The sequence below is a fragment of the Chiloscyllium punctatum genome, chromosome 5 (genome assembly GCF_047496795.1).
Source record: "Chiloscyllium punctatum isolate Juve2018m chromosome 5, sChiPun1.3, whole genome shotgun sequence".
Taxonomy (NCBI): Eukaryota; Metazoa; Chordata; class Chondrichthyes; order Orectolobiformes; family Hemiscylliidae; genus Chiloscyllium; species Chiloscyllium punctatum.
In genome coordinates, this window is record NC_092743.1 from 15,086,544 (window position 1) to 15,109,032 (window position 22,489).

Below are 22,489 nucleotides of genomic sequence, written 5' to 3' on the forward strand. Positions count from 1 at the left end.
AAACTCAATCAAGGTATGAGACACTATTTCCCAAACACAAAGCCATGTTGACTACCCCTAGTCAGCCCTTGCCTTTCCATGTAAATTTTGTTCCTCGAAATCCCCTCCAACAAATTACCCACCACTGACGTCAGGCTCAATGGCCTATAATTTCCTGGCTATTCTTTACCACCTTTCAAATAATAATAACATGATGTTAGCCAATCTCCCATCTTCTGGCTCGTCACCTGTGACTATGGATGATACAAATATCTTAGCAGGGTGCCCAGCAATCACTTTCCTAGCTTCCCACAAAGTTCCAGGTTAGGTCATGGGGATTTATCCACCATTATGCATTTTAAGATATCCAGCACCTCCTCTTCTATAAAATGGACACTTTTCATGAGGTTAGTATTTGTTTAGCCAAGTTCTGTAGCTTCCACATCCTTCTCAGCAGTAAACAATTATTAAAAATACTCGTTTAGTATCTCACCCATCTCCTGTGGTTCCACATATAGGTGGCCATCTTGATTTTAAAAGGGCCCTATTCTGTTACCCTTTTTGTCCTTAATGGACTTTGTCCATAACATCCTTTAGTGTATTGATTTATTTGTCGGGGTGGCTGCATGCATTGTTTGGACCATATATGCCTTGGCATTGCAAATGCACATCTGTTTATTTCAGTTTGATTTTATGGTTTTGGGAGACTTTACTTGAACTTCAGTAGTGTATTCTTTCATGCATTTAAGAATGTTAAACTGGTGCTGTTTCATTCAACCTGAAAATAGATTTATCAGCGAGTTTTGAGACTTGTACTTCAGGTTGAGGTTCTGGATGTAAGTTTGCTCGCTGAGCTGGAAGGTTCGTTTTCTGATGTTTTGTCACCATGCTAGGTAAGATGATCAGTGAGCAAACTTACATCCATAGATTTATCACCAAAATGTTTTTAAAGTGCTGTCTAATCCATCCACTTGAGTAACCTGATCTGAAATAATCTAAAATAACATTTTACAAAAAAAATCCCAAACTACTTAATAGTGTACATAAGTCATTTTTTGTTTCTCCATATCAAATTAATTTCCTTTGAAGCATATGTACAATGTTGATCTACCAATTGAGCTACTTCGCCAAATAGATGAAACAGGAATCTTGCAATCTTCACCTAAGGTGGACCTGACTCAAACAAATTTAAAATTGACAAAAAGATTGTGGGAAATATGAGTGCAAATTACTTTCCATGTGGCGCAGTGATGTCTAAAATGTTCTGGTTTGTGTGATTCTCCTGCATTGATATAATTAGTGGAAGTTCAACCCTTGGTGTTTAATGTGGCACAACCTTCCAGTCTTGAGACAAAACAATTCCTCTGATTTGCTGTGCCACCAGCATATATAGAATTAGTTAAAAGTAACAGTTTTTTTTAAGGTAATCATTTCAATAAAAACCGGAAAAGAGAAGGACAGTCACTTGCTCCTTTTGAGCTGGAATTTTAAAATTATTAAACGTTCACGACAGTTAAAGATAGTTGTACTTATGACATTGTCTTTCCAAATCAAGGATCCTCAGAGCTCTACTTCAGTAAATGTATTTTGTATTATTTAGTGAAATACTCTTCTTCTCATAAAACTGTCTGAGACTTCATGTGTGAAATGGGTCATCTATTAGAAACATGAAACAGAAAATTGAATGAGTGGACAGTTTGGCCCTTTGATCCTGCTTTGCTTTTCAATCTGACCATGGCTAAACATCCAAGTCAATAACCTGTACCTGCTTTCTTCCCATAGCCTTCGATACCTTTAGCTCTAAGAACAATATCTAACTCTTCCTTCAAGACATTCAATGTTTTGACCTCAACCTCAATTCTTCAGTCCCACTCTGAGTGAAGCAACTTCTCTGTATCTCAAGAATGGTGACTAAATTGGAACTGTATTAACATGCAGAAACATTTAAACCACACTGTGGATAACAGAAATAAATTATTTATTTTAAAGAATATTTACTTGGACTTTTGAAGCTACATATCCTACTCTGCAATCTCCATTTTTATTCTCTAAATGTCAGCTCATCCAAATATCTGCTATTTGTAACCAGTCCTTATTCTTCAGCTCGCTAATGCCCCACACTAATGGAACCTTCCAGACCTTTATAATCTTAAAATGATAATTCTTGCAGAATGCTTTCATGTCTTCACTGTCCCTGTCTTTATAGTTTTTAACCCTCTTATCTGGCTTTTTGACTCTGTTGCTGGACTTGTAACTTCTCATTTTAATCACAAGAGCTCATGTCTTCAGTGGAAATTGTGAATGAAGCATTCATTATTGTTGTCACTGCTTAAGTTACCAACACAACCTTATTTTAAGATTCAACAATAGCATTTTAAGGACGTTTAATGGCTGGACCTAGGTAATCATCCACCGTAAGAAATGGCTGCTGTTAGGTACCTTTTCTTGTACTTTTCAGAAGGATGTTCCTTGTTTTCAGCATATCAAAAATGCAGTGGTGCCTGTACACTATATAGTACATTCCCTAAGTTGATCATCACTACAGCTGATGAGAAAGAAATGCAGTAAACCACCAAGAAGGGCACAAAGAAAATCAAGAAGACACCAGTGAAAAGTGGAAATAAAAGGAGAATCTTAGAATCCCGACATTGTGGAAAGAGGCCATTTAGTATGTAGAGTCCACACTGACCACCTGAAGAACATCCCACCCAGTTCCAGCCCGTACCTTGTCCCTGAAACCTGCATTTACTATGACTAACTCACCTAGCCTGCACATCCATGGACGCTACAGACAATTTAACATGGCCAATCCATCTAGTCTGCACATCTTTTGATTGTGATAGGAAACCAGAGCACCGGAGGAAACCTGGAGCAAACAGTGTGAAGAACGTGCAACTCCATGTAGATAGTCTCCCAAGTCTGGAATCAGACCTGGGTTCCAGGTGCTGTGAGACAGCAGTGCTAACCACTGTGTTGTCCCAGGTAAGAAACTCCAGCAAAGAAAATTACTCCATCTACAAAGTGATGATGCAGGTTCACCCTGACACTGGCATCTTCTCCAATGTCATGAGCTTCATGACTTTGTTCATCAACAATATTTTTAAGTGCATCATGGGGGAGGCTTCCTACCTGACCCGTTTCAACCAGTGCAGTATCATCAGCTGCCGGGAGACCCAGACTGCCATACACCTACTGTTGCCCAGGGAGCTAGCCATGTATGTCATGTCAGAGGGAACAAAGGTGATGACAGAGTACATTATCTCCAAGTGAAATACTATATTATGCTGAGAAAAACACACATCCTCTAAATAAAAAGTTATTGAAGATGGACTATGAGCAACTTGAATTTGTATATTCTGTTACATATAATAGTGTTCCAAAGTACTTTGTGGAAGCATGCACAAAACATTTGACACCTTCTCAAGGACATATTAGGAAGGTTTATAAGGGAGAGTGTTGAGCAGCAGATAAAAGAAGAGTACATTAACAAGGGATCTAAATAGCTTAAGGAGGAAGTGAGGACTGCAGATGCTGGAGATCAGAGCTTAAAAATGTGTTGCTGGAAAAGCGCAGCAGGTCTGGCAGCATCAAAGGAACAGGAGAATCGACGTTATGCCCGAAACAAAAATGACAGGACCTTTGAACAAACACTTGAGTGCTTTTGAAGCCAGTTTTGTTGAGATTTGAATCCAAGGTTGGACCCATGAATAATTAGTCTGATCTAATTAGTTATTATGACACAAGGAGAGCAGACCAGACCAAATCAGATTCGCCAACACAGTGAAATCCAAATATTTGACCCTCAAAGTTGCTCAATTGTTCCTAACTAGACTCTACAAAGAACTGATCTTGGACACCAAGTTTAAAACTGAAACCAAAATTAATAATTTATTATTAATAGTGCAGCTTTAGGAAAACAAATAAGAACTAAATAGCCATCTAATTGATATCTACAATCTTCTTTGATTACTCACTCACACTGGCAGACTAATACAGTTAACGGATAATTTTAAGCTCCACTCTGTGCAACTGGATCCTTGGTTTCCTGACCATGATCAGTGAAGACTGGGGACAATATTTCATCCTTACTAACACTCAACACTGGAGCCCCCCATGTGTGCATACTCAGCCCCCCCCACTGTACTCATTGTATACCCACAACTCTGTCGCCAAATGCCAGACTAATGCCATTTACAAGTTCGCTGATGACACCACCATAGTCGGTCAAATCTCAGATGGCGACGAAACAGACTACAGACAGGAGGTGGGATACCTGGAAAAATTGTGTATTGAGAGCATCCGAGCCCTCAATGCTGGCAAAACCAAGGAACTCATTATTGACTTTCGGTGGGATGTTACTCTGTCCCCTACACATTAACAGCACAGAGGTGGAACGAGTGGAGAGTGTCAAGCACCTGGGAGTGGTAATCCACAACAAGCTTTCTTGGACACTTTATGTCGATACAAAGGCCAAATGACATCTCTTCCTCAGGCAGCTGAGGAAATTTGACATGACGGCGATTACCCTTGCCAACATTTATAGCTGTGCCATCGAGAGCATTCTGTCTGCATGTATCACTATCTGGTATGGCAACTGTACCATTCAAGATTTGGAGACTATTACAGGGAGTGGTGAACTTGGCCCAGACAATCACAAAGGCCAGCCTCCTATCTATAGAATCCATCTACCTGCTGTCAATGAAAGGCTGCCAACATTTTGAAAGATCCATCCCACCCTGGCAATGTTTTTCTACAACCTCTGCCATCTGGGAGAAGGTAGAGAAGTCTGAACACATGCACCAGCCGGTTTCAAAACAGTTTCTACCCTACTGTTAGAATACTGAATAGACTCTCAAACTCTTAACGTTCGCCTGTACCTGTGCTTTTGTTTTTGCTGCTGTTTACTTATTATTTACTTATCTATGCTACTTGACTCTGTGATCTGCCTGTATTGCTCTCAAGACAAAGCTTTTCACTGTGCTTCGGTACACGGGACAATAAATTCAATTCAATTTAAAAAACCTTCTCTTTCCTTTTTTATAACTTTAGTCTCAATTTTGGTAAAGTTAAGATTAAAAATGGCAGGATATCTCAGACAGTGTTATGTTCCTCTTGCTCAAAGTGGGAGTTCAGGGACACAGCTGATATCCTTGGCTTCTTCACGTACAAGAAGTGTGTCCAGTTGCAGCACTTATTAGACAGCATGATTGCTCTGGAGCTGTGGATGGACTCACTTTGGAGCATATGCAATGCTGAGGGGGTCGTGAATAGCACATTTAGTGAATTGGTCACACTGCAGATCAGGATTGCTGACGGAAAAAGGGAATGGATGACCAAGAGGCAGAGAAAGAGCAGGGAGGCAGTGCAGGTATCCCCTATAGTCATTTCCCTCCAAAACAGGTATACCATTTTGAATACTATTGGGGGAGATGGCTCACTGGGGAAAGGCTGGCTCTGCTGTACAAAAGGGTGGGAAAAAGAGTGAAAGGGCGAAAATCATAAGGGATTCAGTTGTAAGGGGAGTAGATCGGTGTTTCTGTGGTTGAAAATGATACTTCTGAATGTTATGTTGCCTTCCAAATGCATGGGTCAGGGATGTCTCATATTGACTGCAGAAAATTGCCAAGGGGAGGGTGAACAGCCAGTTTCGTAGTGCATGTAGGCACCAATGATATAGGTAAAAAAAAAACAGGATGAGGTTCTACATGACGAATTAAGGGAGTTAGGAACCAAGTTGAGTAGTAGGACCTCAGAGATAGTAATCTCAGGATTGCTACCAGTGGCACGTGTTAGTCAGAGTAGGAATGATAGAATATTCAGGATGAACGCATGGCTTGAGAGATGGTGCAGGAGGAAGGGGTTCAGATTTTTGGGACTTTGGGACCGGTTCTGGAGGAGGTGGGACTATTACAAGTTGGATGGTCTACACCTGAACCGGATTGGAACCAATGTCCTTGGGGGTGCTTTTGCTAATGCTGTTGGGGAGGGTTTAAACTATGTGGCAGGGGGATGGGACCCAAATAAGGAGGTTAGCAGACAGGAAGGAGGTAGTAACTAAAGCCTGTAAGGAACTAGATAACAAAGTCAGCGTGATTAAGGGGAAGAACATGCAGGAAGCAGCGGATGAACACAGGGACTGGTGGTCTAAGGTTCATTTGTTTTAATGCAAGTATAGTAGGTAAGGCAGATGAACTTCAGGCTTGGATTAGTACCTGGGAGTATGATGTTAATTGCTATTACTGAGACTTGGTTGAGGGAAGGGCATGATTGGCAACTAAATGTCCCAGGATATCAGTGCTTCAGGTGGGATAGAGAGGGAGGAAAAGTGGTGGAGGAGTTGCACTACTGATCAAAGAAGGTATCACAGGAGGGCACTATAGATACGAGCAGTGAGGCAATATGAGCAGAGCTCAGAAATAGGGAGAGTGTGGAAACAATGTTGGGGCTGTACTACAGGCCTCCCAACAGCAAACGTGAGATGGAGGTACAAATATGTGGAGAGATCGTAGAAAGATGTAGGAGCAACAGGGTGGTGGTGAAAGGAGATTTTAATTTTCCCAACATTGACTGGCATTCAGGATTGGATGGAGCAGAATTTGTAAGGAGCACCCAGGAGGGTTTTCTGGAGCAGTATGTAAGTAGTCCAACTCTGGAATAGGCCATACTGGACCTGGTGTGAGGAAATGAGCCTGGCCAGATGGTTGAAGTTTCAGTGGGGGATTACTTTGGGATCACAATTCCATAAACTTTAGGATACTCATGGACAAAGGCGAGAGTGGTCCTGAAGGAAGTGTGCTAAATTGGGGAAAACCAACTGTACCAAAATTCAGCAGAAGCTGGAGAATGTAAATTGGGCACAGCTGTTTGAAGATAAATCCACATTCAATATGTGGGAGGCTTTTAAAGAGAGGTTTAGAGTTCAGTAGAAATGTGTTCCTGTGCAAATGAGGGATAGAAATGATTAGGGAACCATAGATGACCTGGAAAATTGAGAGACTAACGAAGATTAAAAAGGATGTGTACATAAAGTCTAAGTGACTGAAGTCAGACTAAGCTTTGGAAGAATTTTGGGAATGTAGGACCAATCTGAAACAAGGAATTAAGAGGACTGAAAGCGGTCATGAGATATCCTTAGCGAGCAGGGTTAAGGAAAACCCCAAACCCCATTCATATGTAAGCAGCAAGAGGGTAATGAGGGAAAGGGTTGGCCCACTCAAGGACAAAGGAAGAAAGATATGTGTGGAGTCAGAAAATGGGTGAAATTCTTAATGAGTACTTTGCATCAGTATTCACTGAGGAGAAGGACATGACGGACGTTGATGTTAGGGATATCTTTGACTACTCTAGGTCAAGTCAAAATAAGGAGAGAGTGTTGTGTGTTTTAAAAGGTGTTAAGGTGGACAAGTCCCCAGGACCGGATGGGATCTATCCCAGGTTACTGAGGGAAGCGAGAGAGGAAATAGCTGGGGCTTTAACAGATACCATTGCCGTATCCTTGAAAATGGGGGAGGTCCCAGAGGACTGGAGAATTGCTAATGTTGTCCCTTTGTTTAAGAAGGGTAGCAGGGATAATCCAGGTTATGACAGATCTGTGAGCCTGACGTCAATGTTAGGGATGCTATTGGCAAACACACTAAGGGATAGGATGTATACCCATTTGGAAGAAAATGGCTTTATCAGTGATAGGCAGCATGGTTTTGTGTAGGAAAAGTCATGTCTTACAAACCTAATGGAATTCTTTGAAGAGGTGGCAAAGTTGATTGATGATGGAAGGAATGAAGATGTCATATACTTGGACTTTAGTGAGCCATTCGATAAGGTTCCCCATGGTAGGCTGATGAGGAAGGTTTAGTTGCATGGGATCCAGGGTGTTCTAGTTAGATGGATAGCGAACTGCTTGGGCAACAGGAGACAGGGTAATAGTGGAATGAAGCTTCTCAAAATCAAGACCTGTGACCAGTGGTATCCCACAGGGATCTGTGCTGGGACCACTGTTGTTTGAAATATACATAAATGATTTGGAGGAAGGTGTAGATTGCCGCAATAGCAAATTTGCAGATTACACTAAGATTGGTGGAGGAGCAGATAGTGAAGTGGACTGTCAGAGAATACAGCAGAACATAGATAGAATGGAGAGTTGGGCAGAGAAATGGCAGATGGAGTTCAATCTAGACAAATGCGAGGTGATGCATTTTGGAAGATGCAATTCCAGAGTGAACTATACAGTAAATGCAAAAGTCTTGGGGAAAATGGATGTATAGAGAGATCTGGGTGTTCAGATCCATTGTTCCCTGAAGGTGGCAATGCAGGTTAGCAGAGTGGTCAAGAAGGCATACGGCATGCTTCCTTCATTGGACAGAGTATTGAGTACAAGAGTTGGCAAGTCATGTTACAATTGTATAAGACTTTGGTTTGGCCACATTTGGAATATTGCATACAGTTCTGGACACCGCATTAGCAAAAGGATGTGGATGCTCTGGAGAGGGTGCAGAGGAGATTCACCAGGATTTACCTGGTATGGAGGCTTCTAGTTATGAGGAGAAGACCATAAGACCATAAGACATAGGAGTGGAAGTAAGGCCATTCGGCCCATCGAGTCCACTCCGCCATTCAATCATGGCTGCTGGGCACTTCAACTCCACTTCCCCGCATTCTCCCTGTAGCCCTTAATTCCCCATGACAACAAGAATCTATCAATCTCTGCCTTGAAGACATTTAGTGTCCTGGCTTCCACTGCACTCTGCGGCAATGAATTCCACAGGCCCACCACTCTCTGGCTGAAGAAATGTCTCCGCATTTCTGTTCTGAATTTACCCCCTCTAATTCTAAGTCTGTGTCCATGGGTCCTAGTCTCCTCACCTAACGGAAACAATTTCCTAGCATCCACCCTTTCCAAGCCATGTATTATCTTGTACGTCTCTATTAAGTCTCCCCTTAATCTTCTAAACTCCAATGAATACAATCCCAAGATCCTCAGCCGTTCCTCATATGTTAGACCTACCATTCCAGGGATCATCCATGTGAATCTCCGCTGGACACGTTCCAGTGCCAGTATGTCCTTCCTGAGGTGTGGGGTCTAAAACTGGACACAGTACTCCAAATGGGGCCTAACCAGAGCTTTATAAAGTCTCAGTAGCACAATGGTGTTTTTATATTCCAACCCTCTTGAGATAAGTGACAACATCGCATTCGCTTTCTTAATCACAGACTCAACCTGCATGTTGACCTTTAGAGAATCCTCGACTAGCACTCCCAGATCCCTTTGTACTTTGGCTTTACGAATTTTCTCACCATTTAGAAAGTAGTCTGTGCTTTTATTCTTTTTGCCAAAGTGCAAGACCTCGCATTTGATCACATTGAATTCCATCAGCCATTTCCTGGACCACTCTCCCAAACTGTCTAGATCCTTCTGCAGCCTCCCCACTTCCTCAGTACTACCTGCCTATCCACCTATCTTCGTATCATCGGCAAACTTCGCTAGAATGCCCCCAGCCCCTTCATCCAGATCATTAATATATAATGCGAACAGCTGTGGCCCCAACACTGAACCCTGCGGGACACCGCTCGTCACCGGCTGCCATTCTGAAAAAGAACCTTTTATCCCAACTCTCTGCCTTCTGTCAGACAGCCAATCCTCAATCCATCCCAGTAGCTCACCTCGAACACCATGGGCCCTCACCTTGCTCAGCAGCCTCCTGTGTGGCACCTTATCAAAGACCTTTTGGAAGTCTAGATAGACCACATCCACTGGGTTTCCCTGGATATTCCAAGTAACTACAGACCAGTGAGCCTGATGTCAATGGTGGGAAAGTTGCTGGAGAAGGTACTGAGGAATAGGATCTATTTATATTTGGAAACGAATGGGCTTATCAGTGATAGGCAACATGGTTTTGTGCAGGGGAGATTGTCACCTCTTCAAAGAATACCAGCAGGTTTGTCAGGCATGACCTCCCCTTAGTAAATCAAGTTATAGAGTCATAGAGATGTACAGCATGGAAACAGACCCTTCCGTAAGGGAAAACAGCCCCAGCCTGTTCAGCCTCTCCACATAGCTCAAATCTTCTAACCCTGGCAACATCCTTGTAAATCTTTTCTGAACCCTTTCAAGTTTCACAACATTTTTCTGATTGGAAGGAGACCCATGACCTCCCAACTCCAGTACTGAACACTCTGACCAATAAAAGAAAGCATACCAAATGTCACCTTTACTATCCTATCTACACGCAACACCACTTTCAAGGAGCTATGAACCTGCACTCTAAGGTCTCTTTGTTCAGCAACATTCCCTAGGACCTTACCATTAAGTGTATAAGTCCTGCTAAGACTTGCTTTCCCAAAATGCAGCACCCCGCATTTATCTGAATTAAACTCCATCTGCCACTTCTCGGCCCATTGGCCCATCTGGTCAAGATCCTGTTGTAATCTGAGGTAACCTTCCTCGCTGTCCGCCACACCTCCAATGTTGGTGTCATCTGCAAACTTACTAACTGTACCTCTTATGCTTGCATCCAAATCATTTATGTAGACGACAAAAAGTAGAGGACCCAGCACCAATCCTTGTGGCACTCCACAGGCCTCCACAAAATTCAGAACTTAACTCGTTTGCTGCCTGCTTATATCCTATACACATTCTCAGTGTATCGAAGTTTGTTTACTCTAGATCACGTTGATATAAGGAGGGTGTTTTGGGTAGGCTAAAGGATATTAACGTGGATGAATCCCCAGGACTGGATGGGATCTATCCCAGGTTGCTGGTGGAGGCAAGAGAAGAAATAGCTGGGGCCCTGACAGATATCATTGTAGCATCCTTAAACACAGGTGAAGTGCCGGAGGACTGGATAGTTGCTAATGTTGCTCTCCTGTTCAAGAAGGGTAGTAGGGATATTCCAAGTAACTACAGACCAGTGAGCCTGATGTCAGTGGTGGGAAAGTTGCTGGAGAAGGTACTGAGGAATAGGATCTATTTATATTTGGAAAAGAATGGGCTTATCAGTGATAGGCAACACGGTTTTGTGCAGGGGAGATTGTGCCTTATCAACTTAATAGAGTTCTTTTGAGGAAGTGACCAAGTTGTTAGATGAAGGAAGGGCTGTAAATATGGACTTTAGTAAGGCATTTGATAGGGTTCCCCATGGTAAACTAATGGAGAAAGTGAAGCCACATGGTGAGCAGGGTGTTCTAGCTAGGTGGATAAAGAATTGGTTGAGCAACAGGAGACAGAGTAGTAGTTGAAGGGAATTTCTCAAAATGGAGAAAGTGACCAGTGGTGTTGTGGTTCTGTTCGCCGAGCTGGGAATTTGTGTTGCAGATGTTTCGTCCCCTATCTAGGTGACACCTTCAGTGCTTGGGAGCCTCCTGTGAAGCGCTTCTGTGATGTTTCCTCTGGCATTTATAGTGATTTGTATCTGCTGCTTCTGGTTGTCAGTTCCAGCTGTCCACTGCAGTGGCCGGTATATTGGGTCCAGGTTGATGTGCTTGTTAATTGAATCAGTGGATGAGTGCTACTGCGAACACTAGGACTCATAACAGCACACAAACCAACAGCCACTCTCAGACAACAACTCACCAGTACGAAGGACCCAATACCCAGCATGAGCAAAACCAATGTAGTGTACAAAATCCCATGCAAGGACTGCACAAAACACTACATAGGACAAACAGGAAAACAGCTAACGATTCGCACACTCATCCACTGATTCAATCAACAAGCACATCGACCTGTACCCAATATACCGGTCACTGCAGCGGACAGCTGGAACTGACAACCAGAAGCGGCAGATACAAATCACTATAAATGCCGGAGGAAACATCACAGAAGCACTTCACAGGAGGCTCTGAAGCACTGAGGATGTCACCTAGACAGGGGACGAAACGTCTGCAACACAAATTCCCAGCCTGGTGAACAGAACCAAATAATGAGCACCCGAGCTACAAATTTTCTCCCAAACTTTGGTGACCAATGGTGTTCCACAGGCATCAGTGCTGGGGCCACTGTTGTTTGTGATACGCATAAGTGATCTGGAAGAGGGCATTGGTGGTCTAATCAGTAAGTTTGCAGATGACACAAAGATTGGCCGAGTAGCAGAAAGCTCAGGGGACTGTCAAAGAATACAGGAGAATATAGATAGACTGGAGAGTTCGGCGGCGAAGTGGCAGATGGAGTTCCGTCCGGGTAAATGTGGGGTGATGGATTTTGCAAGGTCTAGTTCTAGAGCGAACGAAACTATGAAACAGAAGAGCCTTGAGAAAAGTTGTTGAGCAGAGAGATCTGGGAGTTCAGGTCCATTATACCCTGAAAGTGGCTGCACAGGTTGATAGAGTGGTCAAGAATGCATATGGTATGCTTGCCTTCATCGGGCGGGGTATTAAGTATAAGAAATGGTAGGTCATGTTAAAATTGTACAAGAATTTGGTTTGGCCGCATTTAGAATACTGTGTACAGTTCTGATCGCGACAGTACCAAAAGGATGTGGACACTTTGCAGAGAACATTTACGAGGACGTTACCTGGTATGGAGGGTGCTAGCTATGAAGAGAGGTTAAGTAGGTTAGGATTGTTTTCATTAGAAAAAAGGAGATTAAGGGGGGAACCTGATTGAGGTCTACAAAATTATGAAGGGTGTAGACAGGGTGGATAGAGATGAACTTTTTCCCAGGGTGAGAGATTCAATAATGAGAGGTCACGTGTTCAAGGTGAGAGGAGAAAAGTTTAATGGGGAGACATGTGGAAAATATTTTACACAGAGGGCAGTCGGTGCCTAGAACGCGTTGCCAGCAAAGGTAGTAGAGGCAGGCACGGTAGATGCATTGAAGGTGTGTCGCTGGACAAATGCATGAGTAGGTGGGGAGCAGAGGGATACAGATCCTTAGGAATGGGCAATGGATTTAGGCAGTGGATTTGGATTGGCACAGGCTTGGAGGGTCAAAGGGCCTGTTCCTGGGATGTAAATTTTCTTTGTTCTTTGTTCCTATTCAGTGGGTGCCTGGAATGCATTGCCAGTGGAGGTGGTAAGGTCAGGAACGATAACGTCATTTAAGATGTATCTAGACAGACACCTATGCTATCCAGTTTTAGACTCCCTTACCATCAGGAAAAGCTGATAAAGGTAATAATATGTTTTTTAACCTGATCCATGTGCAAAATAGCTTAGGAAAAATAAGATTATTGAGTAGTGTGGGAGAAATGGGTTTTGAATCATAGAGTGCGAGTACCAATATTGTGAAAGGGAGACCTGTTGGGACTGGCATTGTTTGAACCAAGCTGGGATCAGTGTTGTAGTGAAGCATATAACTATAGAGGTAGATGGGTTTTAAACTAGTTGGGTGAGGTGGTGAGGATCAATTGAAGGTGAGTTTAAAATTGATAAGAAAAGAGTCAGAAATGCATGATAGTGAAGCAGTGAATGATTAATCAAAATTTGACAAGAAGGGGCAGAAAATGTACACAGAAGAGCACAGCAGAAATTAGAACTAGAGCAAGTAATAATGGTAGAAAGTCAAAGGCAAATCCTAAGGCTCTTTATCTGAATGCAGGCAGCATTTATGTCAAGATAGGTGAATTGATGGCACAAATAGAAATAAATAGGTGTGACTTAATTGCTATTATAGGCCTGTTGTTTCAGGGTTATCATGACTGACTACTGCATATTTAGGGGTATACGACATTCTGGCAAAAGGAAAAGCAGATGCATAGCATTGTTGATGAAGGATGGTGTCAATGCTGTGGTGATTAGTGATATAAATGCAAATTGATCCTATTGTGGAAATAAGGAATAGCAAGGGAAAAGTCATGTGGGAGTCATCTGTTAGACTCAGGAAAAGTTGCTTCTCTGTAAAAGAAAGTATATATCAGGAAACAATGGAACAATGTAAGGCAGACAATACCATTATCATGGGTGACCTTAATCTGCATATTGACAAAGCAAATCCGGTGGGCAAGGATAACAGAGGACAATTTGTAGAGTGCATAGGGGATTGTTAGAGCAGTATGTTTCACAACCTACCTGGGTACAAGCTATTTTACATCTAATTATGTGTAATGAAATAGGATTTTTGAGATATTATGTAGTTAGAGACCTTTTGGATATAGCAATCATAACACGATAGAATTGCAAATTTGGTTTGAGAGAGAGCACTAATTTGCCTTCGTAGTTTATTTTTCTCTTGCTCAATTATCTTTTTGGTCCTCCTTTGCTGGATTCTGAATTTGAGCCATTGACTTTGGCCTTCTTTATGTGCTTTTTCTTTCAATACTCTCTTTAACTTCCTTGGCTAGCCATGTTGGTTTATCCCTCTCTTGTAATTTTTCCTCCTCACTTAATTTTGCTGAGAGTTATGAATTACCTCCTTTAAATGTCTGTGACTGTGTGCTCCCTGACATTTCTGCTAACATTGGCCCAGTCCACTTTATCTAGCTGTATTTTCATTTCATTTTAATTCCCTTTATTTAAGTTAAAATGGTTTGTTTCTGACCCAAGTTGCTCACTCTTGAACTGAATTTTAAATTTTAACATGTTATGATCATTACTTTCTAGGGGATCTTCTACTCTGAGGTAATTTATTAGACTTGCCTTTTATTACCCATTACTAGATGCAGGATAGCCTGCTTCCTGGTTATCTTCATGTTGATGTATTGGTCTAGGAAATTATTTCCGATGTACTTTGTGGATTTATTGAAGAAGTTAGACTGTGTTTGAATGGTTCACTTTTGCTTCCCTTGACAGCTGTCATCAGACAAACTGAATAATTATTAAACCAATATAGCGAGTTCATTTGGGATCTAACCTCTGTGAGTGAAGATAATTTTTAGTTCTTTATATTGTGTGACAGAATTGAAAACCTTAATGTTAAGCTAAACCTTTGACAAAACTGTTTGATTTTTGTCACAGTAAATGTATAAAGATGTAAATCCCCAAGAATCAGAAGAGTGAATAAAGAAGAATGGAAAAGATCATTCACATGGAAGAAAAGGTACGAGGGAGAAACAGGCCTTGTAGAACCACTAATGGAAGAAATAAACTACACTGTAGATATTTAAGAAGAAGCATGATGGCTGCGTCCATTCCTTTAGTGGGAGGCCACATAATATGTATCTAAGGTAACTATATCATTTTAAAGTTAAGAATTTCAAAGTGAATCATGAAGTGGGGACTGCATTTGATCTGTCATTTCTATTGGATATTTTGCTTGCAGACTTTTAAATTTGAAAATGAAAAATATTTCCCATTGTGCACAGTTTAGGAAGCTTTAACAAAGAATTATTACTGGATGCATGAGATTATAAATTTCATTATTGCCCTTGCAATCCAATTTATATGCATCAAGTGAAAATTAGCAATTTGCATGAAGCAGATTATTAAGAATATACATTGCAAGTTATGAATCTGTGCCTTGGATATCCTCCTGGGTGAAGCGTGCTAATCTCCCAAGATTAGAACAGTTTTACAACTATTGAGAGCTATAGTTATAGTAAAATCGAATGATTCAAAATTCTAGTTGTGTAAGTAAGTCAACAACCAGTCCTGCCTGTTCTGAACAATGGCTGTGATAAGGGAAACGTTTGCATTGGCTACTGTGGTTTAGCTTGGAACTGGACAATATTGAATGAGCTGCCTCGTTCAATCACTCATGGCTGCATGGTGTGAATGTGCATTTCAGTAATGCACCTCAGGTTACCCTGGTAACTATTAAAGTAAAGGACAATTTGTGCACAGAGGGACACTTCCAGCTCATGGACTGGTTCAGGCTACATTGCTCGGCTCTGTGCTTGCTATCATGATATTGAATTGTTGAAGTGAAACATAAGACAATAGGATATAGGAGGAGAATTAGACCATTCGGCATATCGAGATTACTGGACCATTCAATCATAGATGATATGTTTCTCAATTCCAATTTCCTGCCTTCTACCTTGATCCCCTTACTAAACACAAAACTTTCTATCTCTGTCGTAAATTGCGATTAGGGCAGAAACAAATATTTAAAATGTTTGCATTCACAACTACAAATGAATATAGTCATGGAGTCATAGAGATGTACAGCATTGAAACAGACCCTTCGGTCCAACTCAATCATGCTGACCAGATATCCCAACCTAATCTATTCCCACTTGCCAAAACCCGGCCCATATCCCTCCAAACCCTTCTTATTCATATACCCATCCAGACACCTTTTAAATGTTGCAATTGTACCAGCTTCCACCACTCCCTCTGGCAGCTCATTCCATACACGCCCATTCCACCCTATGCGTGAGAAAGTTTCCCCTTAGGTCCCATTTTATATCTTGCCCCTCTCACCCTAAACCTATGTTCTCTAGTTCTGAACTCCCCCACCCCAGGGAAAAGACTGTCTATTTATCCTATCCATGCCCTTCATAATTTTATAAACCGCTAGAAGGTCACCCTTCAGCCTCCGACGCTCCAGGGAAAGCAGTCCCAGCCTATTCAACCTCTCCTGATAGCTCAAATTCTCTAACCTTGGCAACATCCTTGTATATCTTTTCTGAACCCTTTCAAGTTTCACAGCATCCTTCTGATAAGGAAACCAGAATTGCACACAATATTCCAACAGTGGCCTAACTAACATCCTGTACAGCCACAGCATGACCCCCCAACTCCTATACTCAGTACTCTGACCAATAAAGTAAAGCATACCAAAAGCCACCTTCACTATCCTATTCACCTATGACTCTACTTTCAAGGAGCTATGAAACAGCATGCCAAGGTCTCTTTGTTCAGCAACACTCCCTAGGACCTTATTATTTAAGCGTATAAATCCAGTAAGATTTGCTTTCCTAAAATGCAACATCTCATATTTACCTAAATTAAACTCCATCTGCCACATTCAGCCCATTGACCCATCTGATCAAGATCCTGTTGTAATCTGAGGTAACCCTCTGCGCAGTCCCCTATAATTCCAATTTTGGTGTCATCTGCAGACCTACTAACTATACCTCCCTGTGTTCACATCTAAATCGTTTATATAAATGACGAAAAGTAGTGGACCCAGCACTGATCCTTGCGGCACACCACTGGTCATAGGCATCCAGTCTGAAAAATAACCCTCCACAAACACCCTTTGTCTTCTACCTTTGTGCCAGTTCTGTATCCAAATGGCTAATTCTCCCTGTATTCCATGAGATCTAACCTTGCTAACCAGTCTCCCATGGGGAACCTTGTTGAACGCCTTACTGGACTCCATATAGATCACATCTACCGCTCTGCCCTCATCAATCCTCTTTATTACTTCTTCAAGAAACTCAATCAAGTTCGTGAGACATGATTTTCCACACGGAGGAGAAAGTGAGGACTGCAGATGCTGGAGACCAGAGTTGAAAAATGTGGTGCTGGAAAAACACAGCAGGCCAGGCAGCATCCGTTGAGCAGAAGAATCGATGTTTCGGGCATAGCAAGCCTTCTTCAGGAATGAGCCTGAAGAAGGGCTTATGCCCGAAACGTCGATTCTCCTGCTCCTCGGATGCTGCCTAGCCTGCTGTGTTTTTCCAGCAGCACATGATTTTCCACACACAAAGCCATGCTGACTGTCCCTAATCAATCCTTTCCAAATATGTGTAAATCCTGTCCCTCAGGGTTCCTTCCAACAACTTGCCCCCCATCGATGTCAGGCTCACTGGTCTATAGTTCCCGGGCCTGTCCTTACCGCATTTCTGAAATAGTGGTACCATGTCAGCCAACCTCCAGTCTTCTGGCACCTCATCTGTGACTATTGATTAATACAATATCTCAGCAAGGGGCCCAGCAATCACTTCCCTTGTTTCCCACAGAGTTCTAGAGTACTCTGATCAGGTCCTAGGGATTTCTGTGTTTCAAGACATCCAGCACTTCCTCTTCTGTAATATGGACATTTTTCAATGTTTGGTCTGGAGATCAGTGCAATCTGAAATTCTATAGCACTGCTGTAATATTCTCACAACACATATGTGTGTTTAACTTTGCCTGTCCTTTTAGTATCACTATTCCTGGTACCTGTAGGTTAAAGGTCTAAAAGTTGGAATTACGTTAGCTGGTTAGAAGCTGTTTGTAAATAGTTAGCCATGCTTGTGGTGAGAGACACTGACTATTCAGAAAAGTCATGATTGCCCATGCACAAAGCCATGCTGAATATCCCTAATCAGTCTTTGCCTCTACAAATGCATGTAAATCCTATCTCTCAGAATCCACTCCAACAATTTACCCACTTATCCCACTGATGTCAGACTCACCCATCTATAGTTCCCAGACTTCACCTTACAGCCTTTTGTAAAATAAAGACACGGCATTAGCCACTCCCCAGTCCTACAGCACCACGCCTATGGCTGTAAGTGATACAAATACCTTTGCTAGAGGCCTCAAATTTCATCCCTAACTTCCTGCAACATCTTGGGATATACTTGATCAGGTTCCAGAGTTATCCACTTTTATGTTTTCCTCCAGCACTATCTTCTCTTTAATGTGCACTGTTTCAAGACATGTGTTTATTTCCCTGAGTTCCCTAGTCTCCATTTCTTCCTTCAAAGTAAAAGCTGTCACAAAATATTTGTTTAGTATCTCTCACATCTCCTGTGGTACCAGACATAGTTGACCTCATTGATCTATACACCACCCTATTCTCTCCCTAGTTGCTGTTTTGCTCTTAATGTACTTGTAAAATCTCTTTGGATGATCTTAACCTTTATCTGCCAATGCTATCTCATATCATAGAATCGTCTGTGGAAGCAGGCTAAAACTAAACCAAAACAGTATTTGAAGTCACACAACACCAGGCTATAATCCAACAGGTTTATTTGAAATCACAAGCTTTCGGAGCACTGCTCATTCATCAGACAATCCAAAGTAGCCTAGCCATTGTCCTGTCCAGTTCATGACCTCCATAAGGTGTGCCCTCCAGTCCAGGCAGCATCCTGGTAAATCTCCTCTGCATCCTCTCTAAAGCTTTGATATATTTCCTATAATGAGGAGACCAGAACTGAACACAACACTCCAAGTATTGTTTAATCAGGGCTCTATAGAGCTGCAACATAACCCCGAGGCTCTTAAACTCAATCCCCCTGCTGATGAAAGCCAACATACCATAATGCCTTTTTAATAACGCTATCAACCTGGGTGGCAACATTGAGGGACCTATGGACATGGACCTTAAGATCCCACTGTTCCTCCACACTGGAAGAATCCTGCCTTTAACCCCGTATTCTGCATCTGAATTTGACCTTCCAAAAGTGAATCACTTCACACTTTTCCAGGTTGAACTCCATCTGCCACTTATCAGCCCAGTTCTGCATCCTGTCAATGTTCTGTTACAACCTACAACAGCCCTCCACAGTATCCACAACTCCACCAACCTTTGTGTCATCGGCAAACTTACTAACCCACCCTTCTACTTCCTCATCTGAGTCATTTATAAAACTCACAAAGAGCAGAGGTTCCAGAACTGATCCCTGCAGAACACCACTGGTACCGAGGTCCAGGGTGAATACTTTCCATCTACCACCATACCCCTGTCTTCTTAGGGCGGCACGGTGGTACAGTGGTTAGCACTGTTGCCTCACAGCGCCAGAGATCCGGGTTCAATTCCCGCCTCAGGCGACTAACTGTGTGGAGTTTGCACGTTCTCCCCGTGTCTGCGTGGGTTTCCTCCGGGTGCTCCGGTTTCCTCCCACAGTCCAAAGATGTGCAGGTCAGGTGAATTGGCCATGCTAAGTTGCCCGTAGTGCTAGGTAAGGGGTAAATGTAGGGGTATGGGTGGTTTGCGCTTCGGCGGGGCGGTGTGGACTTGTTGGGCCGAAGGGCCTGTTTCCACACTGTAAGTAATCTAATCTAATCTAATCTAATCTAATCTTCTATGGGCCAGCCAATTCTGTGTCCAGACAGCCAGATTTCCCTGTATCCCATGCCTCCTTACTTTCTGAATAAGCCTACCACAGGAAACCTTATCGACCACCATGCTGAAATCGATGTACACCACATCCCTACTCTACCTTCATCAATGTGTTTTGTCACATCCTCAAAGAATTCAATAAGGTTTGTGAATCATGACATGCCCTTCACAAAGCTATGCTGACGATCTCTAATCAAACTATGGTTTTCCAAATCATCGTAAATCCTGTCTCTCAGAATTCTCTCTAGTACTTTGCCCACCACTGACGTAAGACTGACTGGTCTGTAATTCACAGGATTATCTCTATTTCCTTTCTTGAACTAGTGAATAACTAGCCACCCTCCAATCATCTGGCTCTACTCCAGTGGACAATGAGGATGCAAAGACCATCGCCAAAGGCGCAGCAATCCCTTCCCTCGCTTCCTGTAGTAGAGTCATAGAGATGTACAGCATGGCAACAGACCTTTCGGTCCAACCTGTCCATGCCAACCAGATATCCCAACCCAATCTAGTCCCACCTGCCAGCACCTGGCCCATATCCCTCCAAATCTTTCCTATTCATATACGCATCCAAATGCCTTTTAAATGTTACAATTGTACCAGCCTGCATCACTTCCTCTGGCAGCACATTGCATACGCATACCACCCGCAATGTGAAAACGTTGCCCCTTAGGTCTCTTTTATATCTTTCCCCTCTCACCCTAAACCTATACCTTCTAGTTCTGTACTCCCCCACCCCAGGGAAAAGACTTTTGTCAACTTATCCTAACCATGCCCCTCATGATTTTATAAATCTCTATAAGATCACTCCTCAACCTCCGACGCTCCAGGGAAATCAGCCCCTGCCTGTTCAACCTCTCCTTATAGCTCAAATCCTCCAACACTGGCAACATCCTTGTCAATCTCTTCCGAACCTTTTCAAGTTTTACAACATATTTCCGATAGGAAGGAGACCAGAATTGCATGCAATATTCCAACAGTGGCCTAACCAATGTCCTGTACAGCCGCAACATGACCTCCCAACTCCTGTACTCAGTACTCTGACCAATAAAAGAAAGCATACCAAACGCCTTCTTCATTATCCTATCTACCTTCGACTCCACTTTCAAGGAGCTATGAACCTGCACTCCAAGGTCTCTTTGTTCAGCAACACTCCCTAGGACCTTACCATTAAGTGTATAAGTCCTGCTAAGATTTGATTTCCCAAAATGCAGCACCTCGCATTTATCTGAATTAAACTCCATCTGTCACTTCTCAGCCCATTGGCCCATCTGGTCAAGATCCTGTTGTAATCGGAGGTAACCTTCACTGTCCACTACACCTCCAATTTTGGTGTTATCTGCAAACTTACTAACTGTACCTCTTATGCTCGCATCCAAATCATTTATGTAAATGAAAAGTAGAGGACCAAACACCAATCCTTGTGGCGCTTCACTGGTCACAGGCCTCCAGTCTGAAAAACAACCCTCCACCACCACCCTCTGTCTTCTACCTTTGAGTATCCGATGGCTAATTCTCCCTATATTCCACGAGATCTAACCTTGCTAACCAGTCTCCCATGGGGAACCTTGTCGAACACCTTACTGAAGTCCATATAGATCACATCTACCGCTTTGCCCTCATCAATCCTCTTTGTTACTTCTTCAAAAAACTCAATCAAGTTTGTGAGACATGATTTCCCATGCACAAAGCCATGCTGACTATCCCTAATCAATCCTTGCTTTTCCAAATACATGTACATCCTGTCCCTCAGGATTCCCTCCAACAACTTGCCCACCACTGACGTCAGGCTGACTGGTCTATAGTTCCCTGGCTTGTCCTTACCACCCTTCTTAAACAGTGGCACCATGTTTGCCAACCTCCAATCTTCCGGCACCTCGCCTGTGACTATTGATGATACAAATATCTTAGTGAGAGGCCCAGCAATCACTTCTCTAGCTTCCCGCAAAGTTCTAGGGTACACCTGATCAGGTCTTGGGGAATTATCCACCTTTATGCGTTTCAAGACATCCAGCACTTCCTCCTCTGTAATAAGGACATTTTGCAAGATGTCACCATCTATTTCCCTACAGTCTCTATCTTCCATATCCTTTTCCACAGTAAATAGTCATGCAAACCAAAATACTTGTTTAGTATCTCCCCCATTTTCTGTGGCTCCACACAAAGGCTGCCTTGCTGATCTTTGAGGTGCCCTATTCTCTACTCGTTACCCTTTTGTCCTTAATGTACTTGTAAAAATCCTTTGGATTCTCCTTAATTCTATTTGCCAAAGTTATCTCATGTCCCCTTTTTGCCCTCCTGATTTCCCTCTTAACTATAGTCCTACTGCCTTTATACTCTTTAAGGATTCATTCGATCTATCCTGGCCCAGGGGATTTATCTATTCTTATACTTTTCAAAATTTTAAGAACATCCTCCTTCCTAATATCAACCTATTATAGTAAATCTGTTTCATGCTGTCCTCAGCTACGTCAAGGTCCTTCTCAGTAGTGAATACTGAAGCAAAAAGTATTCATTAAGGACCTCTCCTACTTCCTCCGACTCCAGGCTCAAGTTCCCTCCAATATCTCTAGTTGGCTCTATCCTCACTCTGGCCATCCTCTTGTTCCTCATATGAGTGTAGAACACCTTAGGGTTTT

At 42.6% G+C, this 22,489-nt stretch overlaps 1 protein-coding gene across 6 annotated transcripts in view; it reads left to right on the plus strand.

Annotated features, from left to right (window-relative positions):
* LOC140476899 (low-density lipoprotein receptor class A domain-containing protein 4-like) overlaps positions 1 to 22,489 on the plus strand; it is a 248,149-nt gene that overhangs the window by 38,198 nt on the left and 187,462 nt on the right. For 2 of the 6 annotated variants that reach the window (XM_072569803.1, XM_072569806.1), the window contains exon 2: positions 14,867 to 15,075. The gene's annotated coding sequence lies outside the window, so the exon portion shown is untranslated. Of the gene's footprint in view, positions 1 to 12,954; positions 13,085 to 14,701; positions 14,767 to 14,866; positions 15,076 to 22,489 lie in introns of all 6 variants that reach the window. The other 4 variants (XM_072569807.1, XM_072569808.1, XM_072569805.1 and 1 more) reach the window with 3 other exon arrangements.